The sequence below is a fragment of the Palaemon carinicauda genome, unplaced genomic scaffold (genome assembly GCF_036898095.1).
Source record: "Palaemon carinicauda isolate YSFRI2023 unplaced genomic scaffold, ASM3689809v2 scaffold25, whole genome shotgun sequence".
Classification (NCBI taxonomy): Eukaryota; Metazoa; Arthropoda; class Malacostraca; order Decapoda; family Palaemonidae; genus Palaemon; species Palaemon carinicauda.
Window position 1 is genome coordinate 530,340 of NW_027170138.1, and position 7,161 is coordinate 537,500.

General features: G+C 33.3%; 1 long non-coding RNA gene across 1 annotated transcript in view; it reads left to right on the forward strand.

Moving 5' to 3' along the window:
• Window positions 1-3,593: 3,593 nt before the first annotated feature.
• Window positions 3,594-7,161, forward strand: part of LOC137636203 (uncharacterized) — a 43,511-nt gene continuing 39,943 nt past the window's right edge. The window contains exon 1 of the long non-coding RNA XR_011042987.1: window positions 3,594-3,663. This is a non-coding gene — a long non-coding RNA (uncharacterized lncRNA). The remainder of the gene's footprint in view (window positions 3,664-7,161) is intronic.

A 7,161-nucleotide genomic window follows, 5' to 3' on the forward strand; every position in this document is an offset into this window, starting at 1 on the left:
CAGATTGACCGCTGAAATTGAAACGCCATCACATACACACACACACACACACACACAAGGCCCTGCAACTTTTTTTTCTATTGTTAATCCATATTTATTTGTATTTGCTTCTTATATATATATATATATATATATATAGATAGATAGATAGATAGATAGATAGATATATAAAATACTATTATAACAACTAAACATCTTTTTCGTACTACAAAATATCATGTGAATATTGCAATTCTAAGATAGTAATAAATGAATATGATTACGTAATATTCTATGTAGCAATATGCTATAGATTTTATCAAACCATTGTTCTCTAGTCTTTGGTAGTACCATAGCCTCTGTACCATGGTCTTTCACTGTCTTGGGTTAGAGTTCTCTTGCTTGAGGGTACACTCGGGGACACTATTATATCTAATTTTTCTTCCTCTTGTTTTGTTAAAGTTTTTATAGTTTATATAGGAAATATGTATTTTAATGTCACTGTTCTTAAAATATCTTATTTTTCCTTGTTTCCTTTCCTCACTGGGCTATTTTCCCTTTTGGAGCCCCTAGGCTTATAGCATCCTGCTTTTCCAACTAGGGTTGTAGCCTAGCAGGTAATAATAATAATAATAATAATAATAATAATAATAATAATAGGGTTAGAGTTCTCGTGCTTGAGGGTACACACGGGCACACTATTCTAAATAATTTCCCTTCTTGTTTTGTTAAAATTCTTATAGTTTATGTAGGAAAATACTGTTCTCAAAATATTTAATTTTTCCTTGTTTCCTTCCCTCACTGGGCTATTTTTCCTTGTTGGAGCCTTTGGGCTTGTAGCATCTTGCATTTCCAATTAGGATTGTAGCTTGGCTAATAATAATAATAATAATAATAATAATAATAATAATAATAAAAAGCGCGCAAAATTGTATGGCATGTATGTGCGTGTGTTGGTGTAGCTCGGTTAGAGGGCAAGATTAAACCGATGACGGTTGATGGCGTTTCAATTTCAGCGGTCAAATATTAATTATTCGTTGAGCCTGTAAATGACACATTTTAATGTACTACTGATTATGATACATTACATGTTTTGTATGTTAGTAAAATGTTCTTCCTAACTATGACAGCGAATGTTTTTATGTTGAACAGGTGGACACAAGTCTCTTCTTAGTTTATATATGACAGCTCTTTTTCAACGTTGTCACTAGTCTCAATACATTTTGAATATCACCTCTCTTGTTGTTTATTTATATCATTGGTTACTTTCTTCATTGGGCTATTTTTTCCCTGTTGGGGCCCTTGAGCTTATAGCTTTATGGTTTTCCAACTAGGGTTGTAGCTTGGCTTGTAATAATGATAGTATTAAGTGCTGGCCAACGTTTTCGGTGTATTTATATTTCTAGGGATTTCTTCAGTCGAATCTGTGTTGAGAGAGAGAGAGAGAGAGAGAGAGAGAGAGAGAGAGAGAGAGACTAATAGGAAAGAATAAACTTCAAGACATAATACCTGATAGCTGGAAACTCTCTCTCTCTCTCTCTCTCTCTCTCTCTCTCTCTCAGCATTGCTAGGAGAAGGGTGTAAGAACTGGGAGGCAGTTTTATTCCAGCTGTTACCAAGTTGTGGAATGATCTTCCTAATCGGGTGGTTGAATCAGTAGAACTTCAAAAGTTCAAAGTTGGAGCAAATGCTTTTTTGTTGACCAGGCGGACATGAGTCTTTATAGTTTATATATGATATATTTGTTTTTGACGTTGTTAATAGTTTATATATGACATATCTCTTTTAACATTACTTTTATTTAGAATGATTTATTTGTTCTCTTCAGTTATTTATTTCCTTTCCTCACTGGGTTATTTTTCCTTATTGAAGCCCCTGGGCTTATAGCATCTTGCTTTTAATTAGGGTTGTAGCTTGGATAGTAATATATATATATATATATATATATATATATATATATATATATATATATATATATATATTATCTAACGACTGGCGAAATCTAACTGAGGCCCTTTGCGTCAATACTCCCTCACATTATTATTATCATTATTACTACAAGCTAAGCTGCAACCCTAGTTGGAAAAGCAGGATGCTATAAGCCCAATGGCTTAAACAAGGAAAAATAGCTCAGTGAGGAAAGGATATAAGGAAATAAAACTATACAAGAGAAGTAATGAATAATTAAAATAGATTATCTCGAGAACAGTAATATTAAAATAGATCTTTCATATATAAAGTATAAAAAACTTCAAATAAAAAGGAAGAGATATTGTATACCCTCAAGCAAGAGAACTCTATTCCAAGACAGTGGAAGGCCATGGTACAGACGCTATGGCACTACCCAAGACTAGAAAACAATGGTTTGATTTTGGAGTGTCTTTCTCTTCCAGGGTAAGTGTGACTTGAATTTACTTTTGCATACGGTTGGAAGTGACCTGGCCTTTCATTAGAAGGGGCTAGCGTTCGATCCCAAGTATGAGGTAGAAATTTACTTCGGATCTTGTCAAGATTAGCGAACCCAAGCATCACCGGGTTCGTTATTCTTGACATGAGGTTAATTGGGTTCGCTATTCTTTACATGTGGAAAATTGGGTTCCTTGATCTTGACATGGAAATGTTGGGTTCGCTAATCCTTACAAGATCCTTTATTTCTATTTGAGCACGATGTTGTGTTGATATATATATATATGTATATATATATATATATATATATATATATATATATATATATATATATATATATATATATTCAATTTTCAATTATATCATTATCTATATCTTTCATTCTTTCATTTATTATTATTATTATTATTATTATTATTATTATTATTATTATTATTATTATTATTATCATTATTATTATTATTATTATTCTCTTGCTTGAGGGTGCACTCGGGCACACTATTCTATCTTAATTCTCTTCCTCTTTTTTTGTAAAAGTTTTTATAGTTTATATAGGAAATATTTATTCTAATGTTGTTGATCTTCTTAAAATATTTTATTTTTCTTCTTTTCCTTTCCTTACTGAGCTATTTTCCCTGTTAGAGCCCCTGGGCTTATAGTATCCTGCTTTTCCAACTAGGGTTGTAGCTTAACAAATAATAATAATAATAATAATAATAATAATAATAATAATAATAATAATAATAATAATAATAATAGTAGTAGTCGATATGTATCAGAATTATTTGTTATTCCCTTGTTTAGGAATTTTTGTTATTCCCTTGTTTATTCATTTATTAATATATTTACATTTTTTTCAGATAATCAGGATTAGAAATTTACGCTTCTTTAGACCTGCACACACACACACACACAAACACACACACACACACACACAGGAAATGCATACATATTGTCCTTATCTAACGGTTTTAGGAAGAGCTAGTCGTTTCCTAAATCTCACGGACTTGAACACTCTCCCGAAAAGTATTAATAAATAAAAAAAGGTTTATTCATTCAGAATCTCTGCCTTAACAGAGACTTTGTTTGAATATATATTTTTCAGTATTCATTAGTACTCCTAATGACTACTTGTTTTAAAAACTTTATTAAAAAACCTAATTCTCACGGACATCAAGTTATCCCCGAGGGGCCCAGAATCCCAGATGCTGACTCACGGACGGTCAGTGAACATTGAATTGTGAGACTCAATGGATGTACACTACTTCGTTCCAAAACGTAAGTTTATTGTTTCCTTTCTAACTTTGTGTTATGATTATCGTTGTAAATTATCTTAATTTCAGTTCTTTTATAAGACATTTATTTATCAGATAGGCCTACAGTGTTTAAGCAAATTTGTTTACAATATTTTATGCGTAGGCCTACCGAGAATTACTTTAACTTGGGAGCTTGGGGAAAGAAGATGGCGTTTTCCGTTGTAGTTTAGTTCCTTTAGAAGGCTGATAATCTAAAGAGAGAGAGAGAGAGAGAGAGAGAGAGAGAGAGAGAGAGAGATTTTGTGGGGTTGTTAGATCGGCGACGAAAACAAATGACCTGTTCTTGTTTACCACCATATACACACACGCATGTACACACACACACATACGCACACGCGTGAGCCTCGTCATGGGCGGGAGAGGTTTTGGGGGTGGGTGGTGGGGGTGGGACCTGCTCTTGTTTTCCAGCTTATACATACACGCACACATGTACATACGCACACACTCGTGAGCATCTTCATGACCCAGAGAGAGAGAGAGAGAGAGAGAGAGCGTGGGGTTTGGCGTGTTGAATTCTCGTAACATTTCAATATAATTTTGCCCAATTATTGATATTTCACACAAATTGTGTAACAATATAACACACCTTTTGTATTTCTAAGTTTCCTTTCGATTATAGTGATTCATATTTTCTTAGTTCCCATCATTTTAATTCTCTTTGTGTAGGCCTACTTCGTAAATTCTGTTGACATTCGTATTTTTTTTTTTAATTTTTTACTTTAAATTTCGTGAAATGTACTGTACGTTCTTGTGGCAGTATTTCATAATTAATTACCTTTGAATTGGTGTTTATTTTTTTACATGAATTGTTTCAGTAACATTTCGGGAAATTTATTGCATTAGGGCCTATGCAGATACCAGACATTAGAAGCAGTTCTGAGTCGTAAAACACACACACACACCACACACACACACACATATATATATATATATATATATATTACTCCCATCATTTATTTATTTCCTTATTTCCTTTCCTCACTTGGCTATTTTTTCCCCATTGAAGCCCTTGGGCTTATAGCATCTTGCTTTCCCAACTAGGGTTGTAGCTTGGCTAGTAATAATAATGATAGTCCACCGCAGGAAAAAGGCCTCAGACATGTCCTTCCTCTGTGTCTGTTTATGGTGTTTCTATGCCACTTCACACTCGCAAACTGTCTTAGTTCGTCGATCCTCCGTCTTCTCTTCTATCCCCCTGCTGCTTTTACAATCTCCAGGGACCCATTCTGTTTATTCTTAATGTCCAATAAACACATTAAATATATATAATTCTCTTATGAAAACCAAAATGGAGTTCAGTAAATATATCAATTGTCTTTTGTTCCTTACAGCGTTTTAGAGACATTTTGGCATAAAAAAACATATTCATCATGATCTATTTTTTACGATTTTTCTTATTGTTTTTCTCCCAATTTTCATGAAATATTTTGTCTCGATAATTCATGCATTTGTTCATGCATATATAGGCTACATATTTCATGTGTTATTCACGTCAGATTTCGTGATTTCTACACACACACACACGCACGCATGCACGCATTTCTAGGAAGTTTTTATTCATTAGAGAGAGAGAGAGAGAGAGAGAGGGGGGGGGGGTATTTGGCTGTCCTAAAGAAAGGTGTTTTCGCCCTTGTGTTACCACCAGACATTTGGTGGCTGTCTCTCTCTCTCTCTCTCTCTCTCTCTCTCTCTCTCTCTCTAATTGACCCCATGCTGCTAATTTGTATAATTTCACGAGTAATAATAATAAATATTTTGGTATAATGTTTTTCTTGGAATAGGCCTACTGTTGGGAGTAGATGCAGTTTTTGTATGAAGCATTGGAAAGAATTATAGGCCTACCATTTCCTGTGGTTAACCCTATGGGATTAGGGCCTCTCTCTCTCTCTCTCTCTCTCTCTCTCTCTCTCTCTCTTCTGGGAGGATTTTTATCCGTTAATACTTCTTATTTATATATTATAAGGTGATATGAACTGGAAAATATACCGACACGTACATACGCATACAGTTTATATACAGAAGTTAATTAAATTAGAATAAAAATGTATCTGTCAGGTTCATTTATTTCTTAGCCCATTATTAATTCAATTTTCTTAGTTTTTATTACATTTTTATATGTTGACGTATCTTAATTACTCATAGACGATATAAGCCAGGAAAATTTAGCCTTTTTTTTGGCGTGAATATTTAAATAGTTACGTAAATAGCAACAAGGCTTAAACTATTACTGATACTTTATGGTTTGACGAATAAATAGCATTGCATTATGCTTTATTAATGCTTGATAAGCATGTTGGATAATTTTTGGCCTTTGGGGGCCCGAGTAATCTATACAGACAGACAGACAGACATCTTCGACCCGCCTATAGAAGGGGGAAAAGCAGCGTTGCCAAATGTTCAAAACAGTTTAGTGGATAGTTTATTTAAATGAAAATAGAGGATCAAATAACAATTCAAGGGCTTAAAGAATAAATTTTCAATGCAAACTAAACTATTTATAACATAATAAATCCCTTTTCAAGTATGAAGTAAAATATGGTTTGGAGATTTGGCAAACATGGCGCGCCATTGTTGGAAAACAAAACAGATGTATTCGTCACCACGAGTAACGGTATCTCTCTCTCTCTCTCTCTCCTCTCTCTCTCTCTCTCTCTCTCTCTCTAAATTATCCGACCATCATTTATAAAAAATCTCGTATATATTATATGAGTCTAATTCTCTAATATTTAGTTAGAACCTTATTTAAAAAATTGAGAATTATATATATATATATATATATATATAAGGTATAAGAGCGTCGATATATAAACTATTGTATATACAAGGTTTCCAATAAGAGAGAGAGAGAGAGAGAGAGAGAGAGAGAGAGAGATACCGTTACTCGTGGTGACGCCGAGAATCCGTTTCGTTTTTTCATTTACTTCGTAGACCGTGGGGGGTGGGGGGGGATGAAATTTACCTTATCGTATTAGTTATAATTCACTATCTTATTATTGTCTTTCTGAAATATATTATTTATATTCGAGAATTTTATCATTTCTTGACATAACTGTTGATATTTCATTATTTATTTCCGATTTAAATTAATAAAATTCTCTTTGAGTGTTTCTTCTCAATTTCTGTGTCATTAAAATTCGAGATCTTTAGATAAGTAGCTATTAAAGCACATTGCCATATTACTTTTATGTACTTTAAATCTCATGTGATGTACTCTACTGTACTGTACATTCTTGTGGTATTACTTTATAATGTGGAATGTGCTTCGCCATGAATTGCTTTCACAACATTATAGGAAATTATTGTTATTGTTGCTGTTGTTGTTGTTGTTGTTGTTATTATTAGCCTATGTACCATGGTCTTCCACTGTCTTGGGATAGTGTTCTCTTGCTTGAGGGTACACTTGGGTACGCTATTCTATCTTATTTATCTTCTTTTTTTGTTTTTATATTCTATATACAAT